General features: G+C 43.1%; 1 protein-coding gene and 1 pseudogene across 6 annotated transcripts in view; one reads left to right on the forward strand and one right to left on the reverse strand.

The window, feature by feature from the left end:
• Nucleotides 1-16,012, forward strand: part of Frmd4a (FERM domain containing 4A) — a 584,600-nt gene that overhangs the window by 152,037 nt on the left and 416,551 nt on the right. The window lies entirely within an intron of this gene.
• On the reverse strand, nucleotides 2,193-3,730 carry LOC110310232 (annotated as a pseudogene).

A 16,012-nucleotide genomic window follows, 5' to 3' on the forward strand; every position in this document is an offset into this window, starting at 1 on the left:
GGTCTAATCTTCTCTTGGATAGCTCCCATTGACAGTGACTGCTTAGGCATAATTCTATACTCTCCACTCCAGTAGAACTGCACACAGTGCCAGAAAAGGCAAATGGTGTTCCTGCTCTGTACCAGGTCTGATTGGAGGCTGCTCTGCCTGGGGCCCTTGTGTGTGTGTTGAGAAGGATTGGCTGATTGGTGGTACCTGTTGTGAGTGCAGAATGGGAGTTTCCACACTCATAGCTGGTATATACCACCCGCTTCCCATCTCCCCGGATCTTCTTCTCACAAGGATGTGTGACTCCAAGACTGGCTAACTGGCTTTGCCGGAGGGATGTGCACCACCAGATAAAGCACCCAGAAGGAACACACAGCAGGAGCTCTTGTCTGGAGCAGATGTGAACTTTACACCTATGAACCCAAGTGTGTGAGGATGTTCATTTCTTTATCATTTTAAAATTAATTAATGTGCATCTTAGTCTTCATCTCTGCCTAAGCAGGCAATTCCGTTTTCCCTTTCTCACGGGGCACATGGGAAACAGGAAAACTCTTTGTCTTAGTTAGGGTTATTAGTGCTGTGATGACGAACAGTGCATCATCAAAAGCTGTGAGGACAGAGCTCACACAAGGCAGGAACCTGGAGGCAGGAGCCATGGAGTGGGGCTACTTACTGGCTTGCTTCTCATGACTCCCTCAGCCTGCGCTCTAATAGAACCCAGGACCACCAGCCCATCAGTCACTAATTAAGAAAATGCCCTACAGGTTTGCCTAGAGCATTCGATCTTATAGAGACATTTTCTTAATTGAGGTTTCCTCTTCACAGATGACTTTAGCTTATGCCAAGTCGACATAAAACTATTCAGCATGTTCTTACACCACAGTCCTCTGCGGTCACCACTGAGAGCTCATTGTCTGCCCTGCAAACTAGAAGGCAGATAGCTCTCTCCCTCTATCCAACTTTGCAAAGGCCTGTGCCCCTCAAGTCCCAAGAGTCCCATGCTAGCTAACATCTTTCCCTGAATCCTTCTATCTTCCTGGTGCATTGACAGGGAGGTATAGATCTCTGCTGCTCACACAGTCTTTCCGGGCTGGGGATTGTCTTCTCTACATTCAATACACACACACACACACACACACACACACACACACACACACACACACACACATGTAGGCTCCACAAAGGAATCAGAAGTAGACACTTGCTCCCTCTTATCTTTTTTATCAGTACAATCAAGCTGCCTATCAAGCATCCTTTGTATTTTATTTGTATGTGCTTGTTGGTTTTAAATTTTATTTTTCAAAGACAAATGCTACATATCAAATATAAATACTGACCTTACAGCAGTAGAACAGAAGGATGGGTTACCAGAGCCTACGCATGTTTGGAAAAAGGGAAGTGGTTAGTATAATATTACACATAGTAAGGTTGACTGTGTGTGCATTCACATGCAGGAGGCACATGAACGTAGGTGCATGTGTATATGTGTGCACATGCACATAGAGATCTGAAGTTGACATTGATCGTCTTCTTACATGGTTCTCCACTATATTCATGCCTTTTCATTGAGGCAGGATGTCTCTGTTGAACCTAGGCTTTGAAGGCTTGTTTATTCTAGCTATCAGTTTTTCTCCAAAGATCTTCTGTCTCTGCCTCCCAAGTGCTGGAATTACAGATGGGATACCATGTGCACATAGCATTTGCATGGATTTTGGAATCCTGTCTCCTGTGGTCCTTACATTTGCATGGCAAGCACGTTGATCAGTGAGCAGTCTCCTTATCCCTCAGTCAGCTGTTTATTTATTTTTTATAACATACTTTATTTCCTTCTCCTATGTACTTTGCAAAAACTCCACAGTAAATGACCAGCTTCACTCAAAAGCAGGAGTCCTTGCAGAGGAAACCGAGTTCATCTCCAGGAGCAGCTTGGCATGGAAAGTGAGCTTGTATTACCAAAGCCAATGGCCTCAGGAGTTTCCCTTTTTTCCCACTGCCCATCCCCTGTGCATGTTTGTCTATGAAAGAAGGAAAAGACATCCGCATAGCAGTGGTGGCAGCAGGTTGTGCTCACAAGAAACCTTCCATAGGAGCCATGTGTCTGTGCTGGTGACATTGATGTTGATTTTGCTACATTCAATTAAGAACATGTTCCTTTGAGGACGCCAGGTGGAAATCTTAAATCTTGCTGCATCATCCTCCTCACGTTACACCTCTGCATCACCATCCTCATCATCTCTGGCTCTGAAGTGTATTTCTCTGAATTCTCATCTGCTCATCCAGATGAATGAAGAAGCTGGTGGCAGATCCTGCACAAGCTCAACATTCCAGAATGAGCGAGTCACAGGTATGGGCTGGCTGCAGTCATCATCTAGAAAGATGCTGCTGTCCATGGTAAGCACTGATGCCTGCACCTCCTCTGTCCTCAGTACAGGCTCAGCCTGTCTGGCAGAGCTGTCATCGGGCTCCTGGGCTGCAGCAGCACTGCTGTGTTCTGTGGGCAGGCCATCTGCAGCCATTGCTGAGGGCTCCTCACTCACAGGCTTGGAGCAGCCCTAGGGAGGACTCCACTCTCCAGTGCAGGGATAGAGGCCTTGGCACTGTTCTCTGCAAACTTATTTTCACAAGTGGCCACTGGCACCACTTTTGGCAAAGAAGAAATGTCACTTTTAGGGTTAGGTTTTTGAAGTGGAAACTTAAGCGTTCTTTGGAAAGTCGTTTGGATGGTGTTTTGCTGGGGCAAACCCATGAAGGAAGGATTTGCTGAAGCAGACATGGGTGAAAGGATGTTCTGCTAAAGCAAGCGCGTGAAAGGAAACGTGATGATGGATTCCTTGCCAACAACACTCATGGTCTGTCTGCCTTACATTGCATAGTTGAGCTGCATTTGTGGTACTCCATAGAGAATAACTCACCCAAAAACTTCTGGTGCTGTGCTGCATTTTCTTGCCATCTCCACTGGGCTGATCTGCAGAGTCATATCAGCTGAGACAGACACACTGCAAAAGCAAGACAAGACCCCTGGAGGACACGTGATGTTTGGAGAATATAAATAGGACTCAGTGGACAGTGACGGAGGCTGAGCTAGGCTTGCTTATAGAGCTAGCTGTGTACCACTTGTGGGTCTCTCGTCTTCACTGGTCTTCACTTCCCTAAGAGAGGCACAGCTGAGAACTTCTCATGGCATTTCGCCTGGTCCCTCCTGCTGCCTCAAGATGAGGCTGAGGCCTGGCCGTCTCTGCCAGGTAGTGCCACCACTGTTGATTCCTTTTTGTTATCCTGACTCTACCAAACCGGCATATCCAAACTGGTGTATCCATGAAGTGTTTGTGAGTGGATGGAGTTGCCGCTGCTGACCTGTGAACAGAACTGATCCCAGACAACACAAATATGCGTTGCATCAAAGAACCTTTCTAAACAGGTCCACTTCCCCGTATCCTTTCTTTCCCACTATCTCTGGTGGGTGGTGAGCTAAAAGAGAGGTTAAAGTATTTAAGAACCATCATTTAAAATAAGGTTTGAAAAAATTAAAGTTACAAGTTTTTGTAATTCTGTCTTCCCAAGGTGACCTTTGTCATACATGAACTTTTTTGAAAGTGCGTCTGTCCGTAGCCTTGTGCGATAAGGAATCCAGACATGCTGTTTTGACAGATGTCCTCAGCAGAAGCCAAGCTGCCTGAAGAATAACTCCAGGCCTGAAGGCACACTGAAGATTAACTCTACCTGTGAGCTTCCTATTCCTCATGGGTCAGCGCCCTGGCCTCTTTGCCCTCTTTATTTTTTATTAAGTATTCTGAATAATTCTTTGAATTTTTCAATGAAGTATGTGACTGTGCTCTGGTTTAATCACATACTCATTTCTTTTCCAGCAAATTCTAGCTTCCCATGAGAAATAGGGTAAGGGTCCATAGCTGTACCTTTGAGCTTCTCCCCAACCCATGGCTGCTTTATGGCCTGCTCAGGAAGCATGGTGTTTATTCAGTGAGCCTCTTTTCTGAGAGCTTGTTGCTGAGGTAGGAAGGGTCTTGCCAACCACTTTTGCTTTGGGGAAACAGTGAAAATGTCCTTCAACTGAGGGGCAATGGGACCTGAGGTTTTCTCAAAGCAGAGGAAAAGATAAGGAAGAAAGAAGGGAAAAAGACATCTCCAGAATATAAGCTTACAGGTTTCCTAGGAACCATGTCCTGGGGGCTTTGAGGAAAGGGGGGGGCTGTTTTTATGGTCCAAAGGCCTACTCTTCCCACCAGACCTTCCTTCTTCTACAATGAGCAGAGACCATCTGTATAAATTTCTTTTTGTATCATTGACATCAATTTACCCAACATAACAAGTTAAGGGAGGGAGGAAAGGATTACAAAGACTTATGGCTTCATGGTGTTGCAGTCCTCTCTCTGTAGCAAGGGATGCCTGGTGGAGTCACCTAGTCCTTGTGGCAGAAACACAAGACTGAGCAGCTATTCAGATGGTGCCAACCAAGAAGCAGAGAATTCAACTGGGACAGGGGTAGGAACGTGACCTTCAAAGGCCTGCCCCAGCAGTCTATTTCCTCCCTAGCAGGATCCAGCTCCTAAAGGCTCCACTGTTTGCAAAATTGTACCATAAGCTGGGCTCCAACCACTCAAATCATGAGCCAGAGGGGACATTTCAGATTCAAAGTATACTCCCCACCCCATGCTCAGGAGGCCCCAGTAAATAGAAATAGCCACAACTTCTGGATGGAACTTTAAAAACTGGGCAGTCAGGAAATTGCCTGATCTTGGCCTCTCAGGAGCATGTACAATTTCTGACCATGTAACACATCCAGCACACAGATTGGCAGCTGCAATTCTAAACGGTGTTTCCTCTAGATAAAAGCCCGGAGTCTGCCGATTACATGGTCTTTCCATGAATGGAGATGGAATTGGTAACCTGCCTTTGTGGAGTAATTTCTAAAAGTGCTGATGCGTTTCTACCTTGTTTCATTAGCCAGCGCTTATTGGAAGAAGAGGGAGGAAAGGGAATGGAAATGTGCAGTGTGGGGGTCTTGGCTGTGAGTGGGTTTCCTAGGAAACCACCTGCGATCAAGTGCGGCAGGCTCTCTGCGACGTGGAGGAGGGATAGGTATCAGAGTGAACGTATAGAGAAAGAGAAAAATAAATCATTGCCTGAGCCCTAGGTCTTTAATTAATGAAGAACATACACTATTTTCCGAGGAATCCCTTGGAGCAGCAGAGAAGATGGAGACTGGGATGGTAGGGGGCACACGAAAGGGTGCATTAGCTGCATATGGAAATCATCTAGCACAATTTGGTCCTATCAATATGCAAAAAAAAAAAAGCAACATGTGAGCAAAACAAAAGCATCAGCCCCGTTTCTGCTTGGCACAAGCAAAACTGCCTCTAAGAACGAAGGTGAAGCCCCTGACTCTCAGCAGATCACAGGCTGGGGTATGGCTGTGCCCCAGATAGTTTCATCATCTTCATTCTGTGACACACAGTGTGAACCTGGTGCCTGGAGGAAGGAGAGCTGGCTGGGGTTAGCATGCCACCTAAGGATGTACTTCATGGTCATTAACTGTCCCTGTATCATCACAGCACTGCTCCTTCCTGCGAGTAGGAAATAAGATGCCGGCAGACTAAAGGAAGTGTGTGTGTTCAGTTTCATTTTCTGTGGTAAAATACCCTGACAAATGCAGCTTGGGGAGAAAAAGGATCCTATTCCTTAAAACCTACATCCAGGAAGGCAATTGGGAACTTGAAGCAGATCACCTTAAACACATCAAGGAAAGAGAAGTAACTGCCCCCATCCTTCTTTTATTCCTCTTTCTGTATACTTACACAAGTCAGGGCCTAGCCTAGGGAATGGTCCTGCCTACAGTGGCCTCACTGTCCCTAAACCAACAACAATGAAGACAATCCTCCACAGGCTAACCTCAACTAGTTACTTCCTCACTAAGAGTCTCATCTCTGGTGATCTTATGTTGCATTATGTTAATGGCTAGAACTAACCAGCACAGGGAGGACTTAAAGGTTTATTTCTTTGTTTCAAATATCACTAATGTACAACACCAGTCACTTGATAAATTTATAAATTTATTTATTTTTATTAAAATCTATGTACTTCAAGGACATGAGTGTTTGGTGTAACCACAAGTCCTTGAAAGTGTACCCTTGGACTATGAATAGGTAATGCATGCTAAATGTTAAAGCATTTAGTATCCATTGATTCTGTGCAACCTAGCGGTATAGCACTGCCTAGCATGTACAAGGCTATGGGTTCAATTCCTAACACTACAAACACACATACAGAATGTGGCTTTTAGTTTCTCATGGCAATTGTGAGTTCCCAGAAACATCTTCATGAGAATTTGTTGCTTCTGTGTTTTGGTGTGTAAATCAGATTTGTTTTCAGTGGAGTGTATATAATCACACATCGCAACCCATTTGTAATTAAAGTGTGGAACTATCTTATATGTCTGTGTATGTATAGAGGAAGTAAAATCTTAAGACCAACCTAATAATTTATAAATTGCTCGAACACCATAAGGTCTCACCCTGTGTTTTAAAGCTATGTGTTTTTGGATCAAAATGTCTTTATAATAATGGGGGAGGGAGTTTCTTTGTTTCTTTTAAAAATATTGAAGAAGGGCTGGATACAGCCCAGTAATAGAGTGTTCGCATAGCAGGTGTAAGGTGATGGGCTTTAGTCTCGACCACTGCAAGGTGATTATGGTGGTGGTGGTAGTGGTGGTGGTGGTGGTGGTGGTGGCAGTAGTATTAAAAGATTTCTCTTAATTCTGAATGCTTTTGAAAGTGTCTTCCCTGCCTTTGTTCTCTTGACATAGGGAAGCCCTGGCTTAGAGCATGGTGGTCCTATTTTAGTTGACCCTGTTGACAGACTAAATGACGACTTCTACAAAAGAGATAAACACAATAACATGGTTATGCATATGAAATCTGTGTATGCTCTGAGCCTGAATCCTGAAGGGGAATCCAAATACTTTAGTTTCTTTTATTGTCTGACCCCTTGTTGCAGACTTAGACATGGTAGGAGAATTCAAGCACTCATCAAATGTTTGGTAGAACTGAATTTTCTTTGACAAATTCTGCGTAGCTCTGTATCAATATCTTTAATGCAGCACATTACTACACAGAAGATCCCCCTCTGTGGTGGTAGAATAGCCAACACCATGAGTGTGTTGCTCTGGGCAAGGATGTATCACTGTGGGGTTAAGAGTGGCACCGCACCCATAGGCTCATGTATTTGAATCTACATCACTGGAGAGTGGAGCTATTTGAAAGAACTAGAAGGATTAGGAGGTGTGGCCTTGCTGGAGTGGGTGTGGTCTTGTTAGAAGAGGTGTGTCATTTGGGGTGGGCTTTAAGGTTCAAAAGCCCATGTCAAGTGTAGGCTCTCTGTCTCTACCACTCTGCCCAGGATCAGAATGCAGCTCTCAGCTGCTGTTTCAGCATCTGCCTGCATGTCTCCATGCTGCTCACTGGGATGATAATGGACTAACCCTTGGTCATGATGTCTATTCATAGCAATAGAACAGTGACTGAGATATACATGAACTACATTATCTTCAGACACCTTATTGTAGGAGTAAAGTGAACCATCATTTCATTAAAGACAAGGAGGTGAAGGCACAGACACAATGACTAACTAACTACCTTCCAACCATAGAGAATGGAAGAGTCAGGATTTCTACTGATGCATAGAGCCCACAGGCTTTATGAGATATCTGGTCTCCCACTGCATTTTGCTTCCAGCGTGTAATGTTGCTAGTGTAAGAACAAAATGATCGCCCATCTGGCATGGCCTGACCCATACTGGACCTTTTGTGTCTTGCTCAATTTGACTCAACTGCAGGTTGGCAGTTCTACCAGTCAACATAGCCTTGGCTTCCAAAATCTACAAAATCAGGTCATTTTTCAAATCATTCCTCTAATCCTAACCTTTGTTTATTTCTCATTAAAACATTTTGTCCTAAAAGGAGTTCCAGTAACTACAATAAAAACCATGCATAGTATGCTTATTAAAGCAAAATGGAATATTGCAAATGGAAACAGGAAATTAAGCAAATAGATGATTACATATTTACTGTAATTAAGCATTACATTAAGTTATTAGTCTGTCATTTTCCTGTACTGATTAGGTACAGATCTGCATTTTTTTCCCAACTCACATGTCTAGAATGTGCTTTGTAACTTGGGCAGGACAAAGGTTTTTAAGATGAAGACATGGATAGGTCTGTCCCCAAAAGGTAATACCTATTCTTAGGAGGGAAATTTGACCCACATAGACCTGTAACTGAAAACTATATTACGTAGAAGACAGTTGAGTTGTTAATGTTGTAAATACGAACTCTGGAAGGTAAAATTCAAGACAGCTCTGGGAGTACAAATTACTGGATTTCCAAGATTCTGAAATTCATCAGTGACCTCATTATTGACCATGGTCAGCAAGGAGGGGTTAGGAGGAGGACAGAGGAGGTCTGGAGAATATCAACAACTGCAAAATCAACAGAAAGTTGATAGGAATGCTAAGTATTTGGGCCAGGGGAGACAACTCAGTCATTAAAGTGATAGCTGTACAAACATGAAGACTAGAGTTTAGTCCCAAACACACATGTCAAAATCAAACCTGGAAACATATTCTATTATCTTCCTCTCTGTCTTTCTGTGCCTGAGTGTTAAGCTCTGCTTCCTGTTTCTTTATATTTTATATATGCTCTTGGCCACCTTTCTCCAAGTTGGCCAGAAGTGAGCTTTAAAGTGACCCTCGCTCATTCCTTTGTTCTGCTAATCAACCACCAACAGCTTCTGCAGGTCTCAGTTAAACATAGGAGCAGTGAGAAACAGTTCCAAAGGGCTCTCAATTCCTAGAGCCCGTTTTCGCATCTTTGCCTACATCTGGTCACTTCAGCCTCTGGTCTTTCTTGTGACCCCTTCAGACCTCTCCACAGTTTTGCTGCCCTTCCAGGATTCCTCACTGCCTGTTCTGGAGACAAGTTTCATATGAAGCAATCAAGATTCTTTCCTTAAACCAACCACCTATTTGAGTCCTGGCTTGGGAAGTTGCCCCATCTCTTGAAGGCTTGTAGATGGCATCCTACAAGGCAAAGCAAATTTCTACAGGGTACCATGGCATGAGAGGCCACTTTTGAGTGGTATAAACTGTCCCAAGGCAATATTTAAACATGGGTGAATGCCACGGGTATTAGTCATGAAATGGCTGTAAAGATACATACATTAAAGGCTGGAGATGTAGCTGAGTGAAGGAGCATCTGACTGAAGAGCACAAAGCCAGGCTTAATCCTGCAGTACCGAAATACAAATAGATGTTGCCAGTGGCGTTATTTAGAGCAGGGACTCATGAGGTTTGGTGAGTTTTAATTTGTGGACTGAAAGCTGATAGATCCAAACTTTGCATCCAAAGCAAAGAGACTTGCCTGACCATAATACAGAGTGCATCAGAACCTAAGAGTGAGGGAATAGGGGGGAGCTCTTTGGGTGAGTGTACTCTTGATTTTGCAGTTGTTGTCCTCCCTTCTTGTCTCTCCTCCCTTTCACAGCCAAATTCTCAGAGGAGGCCTCCAAAGGCCAATGCCTGGTGGGATTGCACTGTAGCTCTAATTAATTAATTAATTAATTAAAATTATTTTTTATGTGTATTGGTGTTTTGCCTGCATGTATGTCTATGCACCACTTGCAGAGTGTCTATAGAAGCCAGAAGAGAGTGTTGGACATCTTGAGACTGGAGTTATAAACAATTGTAAATTAATCAGACCCTTTCTGATTAACCACCACATGGGCACCTGGAATGGAACCTGGATCCTCTGGAAGAGTAGCCAGTTCTCTTAACCACTAAACCATCTCTCCAGTCCTATGATTTTCATTTTAATACAACTTTGAGTCAAAAAAATTGAAATTCTAAGGATGGATTTTTTTTTTGACTGTCAGCTAACCTGTGATGAGAAAACTGGGAAACACTGAGTACCTTCAAGAGCAGAGAGGTGGTATCTCCTCCCCACCCCCCCTACACTTGGCTCTCCTCTTTAGCCTCTCCCTGTTGGAGAGGCTTACTCCAGCTTGTCCTAAGTCCTGCCCCTTGGCCTCAGGTCATGAAGAAGATCATATTGTATTAGTAACTTGTCATTGCTGTGACAAATGCCTGTCAAGGGTTATTAAGAAGGAAGATTTTATTTTGTCTCACAGTTTGAGGGGACACAGTCAGTCATGGTGAAAAAAGCATGGTAGCAGAGCTATAGGGCAGCTAGTCACATTGTGTCACATCCACAACCAGGAAGCAGGGATAGATGAATACTGGCACTCAGCTTGCTTTCTTTTTCATACCTTTTCATTTACTATAAGACCCAGCCCACTTTCACAGTAGGTCTTCTCCTCTCAACTGAATCTTCCTGGAAATATCCCCATAAGTACACCCAGAAATGTGTATTCTATGTTATTATAGATTCTGTGAACTTGACAGTGGAGAAGATCAATGATCACAATTACACTTGTGCTTCATTTAATTATTTTTTTATTCTAATTGGGGGAAATCTAGTTAGCCTACACTGCTTATCTTAGTGTGCAGTTCAGTGACATTAAGAAGAGTTGCAGCAGGAGTTACCATCAGCACTGTCCATCTGTTTGGCAAAACTCAAAGCTTTGTATTTATTGAACAGTTTCCAGGGCTGAGTTTCTGTTCCACTTATCCTTGGGCAGTTGTCTATTTTCTATTTTGATGAGTATGACCTCTCCAGGTACCTCCGATAAGTGGGACCACACAGCAATTGGTGATCCCTTTGTGAATGGCTTATCGCATTTACTATCATGTTCTCAAGGCTCATTCACTTGGTGGTATATGCCAGATTCCCCTTCCCTGTCAATGTGAATAGTATTCTATCATTTGCATAGGATTTTGTTTTACTCACCCATGATGGGGGAACACTTGGGCTGCTTCTGTGCTTTGGCTGTAGAAACAATGGTGCTATGAACATGTGTAAACAAATGTCCCCATAAGCTCCTACCTTCAACTTTGGGAAATATATGCAAATTGCCAGATTATAAGGAAATTCTTTTTTCAATTTTTTGGTTTGCATTTTTAATAAACCACCATTTATTTCTTAAAGCACATTATATTCCCACTAAAAGAGAACTTGTTTTCCAATTTCTCCACATCCTTGCAAGATAGTGTTTTTATTTACTTTTTTTTTTCATTTCTGTCATAGCCTTCCTAATAGCTATGAGGTAGTAGCTCATTGTGGGTTTGGTTTGCATCTTCCCAGTGATTCACGGTGTTGCTTCTCTTTTAATGTTTGATTGGCCACTTGTATGTTCTCTTTAACTAAGTATCTGTTCAAATATTATGTCCATTCTTTTAAATCAAGCTTGGGGTTTTTTTTAATGTGTGTGTGTGTGTGTGTTGTCTTCGTTTTGTGTGTACACATGCACACACGTGTTCATGCAGGTGTGGCTATATGAGTGTATATTATCTGGAGGTCCACACTGAGTGTCTTCAATCGCTCTCCAGCTTATGTTTTGAGACATGTCTCTAACTGACCCTAGAGTTCACTAGTTTGACTTGCCTGGCAGGCCAGAGAGCTCCAGGATTCTCCTCTCTTTGATCTCCAGCACAGGGCTTTTAGACATGTGATACTGTGCGCCTTGTTTTACATGGCTCCTGGGGATCTGAACTCAGGTCCTCATGCTTGCATAGTGGGCACATTACTGATGAAGCCATCGTCCCATCCCTGGGTGCTATTTGCATTGCAGAAACAATGTGCTGGCAGTCAACTGTAGGGAAAAGGTGGAAGTCTGTACATTTTAGGAAGGTTGGCTTTTTAAAAATTGACTATTAAAATACTACCTATCTGAAAGTGCTTGTCTTTGCCTATCCATAGGACGCCACCCCACCCCACCCCACCACCCACAACCATTTTTGGTAAATGAGGACACTAGAGTAACATCTAAGATACCTTCCAGGTCATAATATCTTAGATGCTTAGGGAAATCTAAGCATTGCTTTTGGTGTGTGTATTCTAGGTGAATCCTTCAAATCCACATCCCAGGGCAGATTTCCAGCTAAGGGCACAGAGCTTGATGCTATGGTCTCTCTTAATTCTTTTAGGTGTTTTCTGGAGTTTTGACAGTACACTCTGAGAGGCAGCCAACATGAGACTGTACCTTCTGAATGGTCAGCGTTTTCCTCAGTCAGATTTTTATTTAAATCACTTGACAGTTTCCCTTAACAGCTCGCTCCGCTTAGAAAACCTGGGCTCAACGGTTTACAGACGATCATCAGCCCGTGCACATAAACGATGTGCATGTCTTGAATAACCATTACGGCAGACAGAAAGAAAACACACTCAAGGGATTTAATGAAAGAAGAGTGGAAAATTCCAGTTAAAACTAAATATTTCCTGTTCGAAGCAGTTTTGCTTTAAAATACTGTTGTTCATTCCTTGTAATGCTCCTGTCTGTAACACAGACTTTATCATATAGTATTGATCCTGTTAAAAACCAGTCACCCCAGCTTCTTTTATAACTCTTCCTTTATTTGAACATGGTATGGTAGAGAAAATACATGCTTTGTGATATTTAAAGGGAAGTAAGATTTTATTTGGCCAATCAACCTTTATTGAATTCTGTTTCTACAGCAGGATCCAAAGATAAGTAACGACTGGTAGTATATGTGAATCTCTCTCTCTCTCTCCCTCTCCCTCTCCCTCTCCCTCTCNTCTCTCTCTCTCTCTCTCTCTCTCTCTCTCTCTCTCTCTCTCTCTCTCTGTCTCATATCACTCTCTAAATTTGACCAAGCTCATGGTGGGAAACATTGTGGAGAAGGAAGTGGAAGCAACTGTTATAAAATGTTGGAGAGGATGGAAGCCATTAGTGACCTGCAGTTACAGTGGCCTGTGGGTAGAAGAAAGGAGGAGAAGACCTAGGGTGGTACCCAAGGAGGATACATGGGACAAGAAACCTGGTGGGTGGGGCCCAGCTTCAGAGGGGACTAGCTGGAACCTCATCATTGGATGAAGGGATGAGGAAGGGTGTTTTGTGCCAAAGGGCAAAGCAGGATGAAAATGCTGGGTGTGGTTCCTGGGCTGAGACTGTCACCTAACGAACAGGGAGTGACAGAGACAGGCTGAGCAGAGGACTATTGGTGTGGGGGTTGTACCATGTGTCCAGCTCATTTTCTTATGAAATAATGATAAGTAGCTGCTGCTGCACTCTTCCTCCTCTTCTTCTTCCTCCTCCTCCCCCTCCTCCTCCTTCTCCTCCTCCTCCCTCTCCTCCTTCTCCCTCTCCTCCTCCTCCTCCTTTTTGTCCTCCCCCTCATTTCCTCCTCTTATTCCTTCCTCTGCTGCTATGGAACTCAGATGCCACTCCCAACCTAACCATACAGTTTTGGGGCATACAGACTATTCAGTACACTTCTTTGTCTTCACTTACATCTTCTGGGTGGAGACTTTTCAAGCAACTTTCTCTGCCCATGTTCAGGGCCATAGGCACCCAATAAAATTAGTACCATCACCTAAGTGCAGAAATCTTGCCTAGTCTCCATTCCCTGGCTCCACGTTCTTCTTTCTCCTTGGCATGTGCCTTTATGTCAGGATCTGTCTTCTCATTCTAAGCAAAGCTCTTCAGACGCATATTCATTGTCTTTCCCATTATCCTGTAGACAGAGTCCCTGCCATGCAGTGGCAAGGGCTGGCTACTTACCTGCCATGTGACCTGTCTCAAGCTTCTGGCCAGACTTCAGTACTCCCAGAACCTTCTTTTATCTGAGAAAGATAATGACAAATTTCTTGTTCCTTTAGACTTCTAGTCTTGTGCATATATACATACATATATATAGAGAGAGAGAGATACATATATACATATCTGAATGTACACACACACACTGGTCTGAGTGGAGCAACAGCATCTTATCTGTTATTAAAGGGTTAATAAATATAATGCAATATACTTTACTTTCCTTGTATGTCTTTACTTTCCTTGTATGGATACAGAGAATGAAACTGGACCACAGATGGACAGGTCGAAGACAGACTGAGGAAATCAACTCAAGATAATTAAAGTACCAAAAAGAGAAAGAAGGAAAGTCTCAAATAGAAGGGTTGATGCTTAAGGCAAAAGACATGTAAAGGTCAATGATCCTTGTTGGTGTTAAGGATGCTGACCATATTCATCTTACAGGTTGTAGTGAGTACTGCATAATACTCCCTGAGGGATGCCAGATGCCCCTTCTTTGTAAAAACAAATTTCCCTCATACTGTCTATGCATCCTGGAGTCTTACATTTAGATGCCCTCCAAAATATACAGTCATACAATTTAGCACAAATAGAAAGGACACAATGGGATATTATTTCTAAAGTGTTTGGTAGAACGTGAACACACATAAGAGGCCAAATCAACAGATTACAGGATGTGTAGGACAATCATAGGAATGTAGATATCAGCATGTTCTAGATTGGACCAGAACTGCTTACCAAAAAGCTCAGAGTAACAATCTCTTGTAAGAAGCACTAGTAGATAGGTTGTTTTTGTTTTTGTTTTATTTTTTGTTTTGTTTGTTTTTTAGGTTTCATGATCATTTGAGAAAAACAAAACAAAACAAAACTCCCACTGCTCAGTATGCAATTTTGGCCCTTTTTAAGATGACCCACTTAAGAAGTGGAGGATGCTGTGCATGCCATCGTGAGCACAGCTCTGACTTCCCACCACAATCATACCCAGTCTTTGACTACCAAATTTCAAATTTCCTTAGATGTCTGTGTCTTCCTGTTCTTGCTACTTGTATGTAATCACAATGCCAACAAGGTAATAACAAACATGTTAGTAGACAAAAAACCAGACAAACTCACGGCTCAGAACAATGGTGAGTAGGTTAAAATTCCTTGATTTCTGGCAGCATCAGAAAAATAACAATGTAGATTGAATTACTAATTTTGCAGTCATGGCCATAAGACCTTACTATGTAACTAGAAATACATCTTTATATTTACAGGAAGTTGGAATTAGCTAATTCCCCTGTTCACCATGCTCCGAAATGTTTTGCTGAACATTTTAGTGTTATTAGCATAGGACTAGGCGCTAGTCACAATGAAAGTGGCCAATAAATACTCCTGGATGAATGAACGGGTTTATCAGTTCCTTCATGGATCAGTGCTAGTTGGAAACACAGCAATTCATTTTCCAATCGATTCTAAATCTTCTGGGATCTCAGTTTACCTGCTGGGTTACTGAAGTGGTCTTTGCAGTTGATCTAATTCAAACTTACCCCTGTCTAGCTTACAGATGAATGAGTTTCAAATTATGGTTATTTTATTTGGCTTTGTCAGTTCCTGTGGGTGACCCCTAATCTACTTTTCTATCTGCTGAATAAACTACTTCCCCAGCGGTTTACCCCAAATACTTGCTGTTTCTGCTGGCCACATGCTCATGGTCCCTCTCCCTCATGGCACCTTCCTCTTCTCTGTGTGTGTGTGTGTGTGTGTGTGTGTGTGTGTGTGTGTGTGTGAGAGAGAGAGAGAGAGAGAGAGAGAGAGAGAGAGAATGTATGTGTTCATGTAAAGGGTACAACACATGCATGTGTATGTGGAAGCCACAGGTCAACCTCAGCTGTCACTCTACAGGACACTGTCTTTAAAAAAAAAAAAGACAGGGAGTTTGCTGACATGGAGGTCACTAATTCAGCTAAACTGGCTAACCAGCCAGCCCCAGGGACCCTGTCTCTGACTCTCTGGTGCTGGGATTACCAATGAGCATCACAACACATAATGATTTGTTTGTTTGTTTTGCTGTTCTTATACGTGAGTTGGAGCTACCCCACAGTGGCCTCTTGTCTTGAAGAGCACAAGAGCGTACGGGGTTGTTTAAGAAGTAACTCCGTTCAGAGTGTTCTGACATCCCCAGCTCCAAAAATGCTTCTCAGAAAAAAAGACACTTAGCACTTAGAATAAGCCCATTTGTGTGTGTGTGGGGGAGAGAGAGAGAGAGAGAGAGAGAGAGAGAGAGAGAGAGAGAGAGAGAGAGA

This window comes from Mus caroli, chromosome 2 (assembly GCF_900094665.2).
Source record: "Mus caroli chromosome 2, CAROLI_EIJ_v1.1, whole genome shotgun sequence".
NCBI lineage: Eukaryota > Metazoa > Chordata > Mammalia > Rodentia > Muridae > Mus > Mus caroli.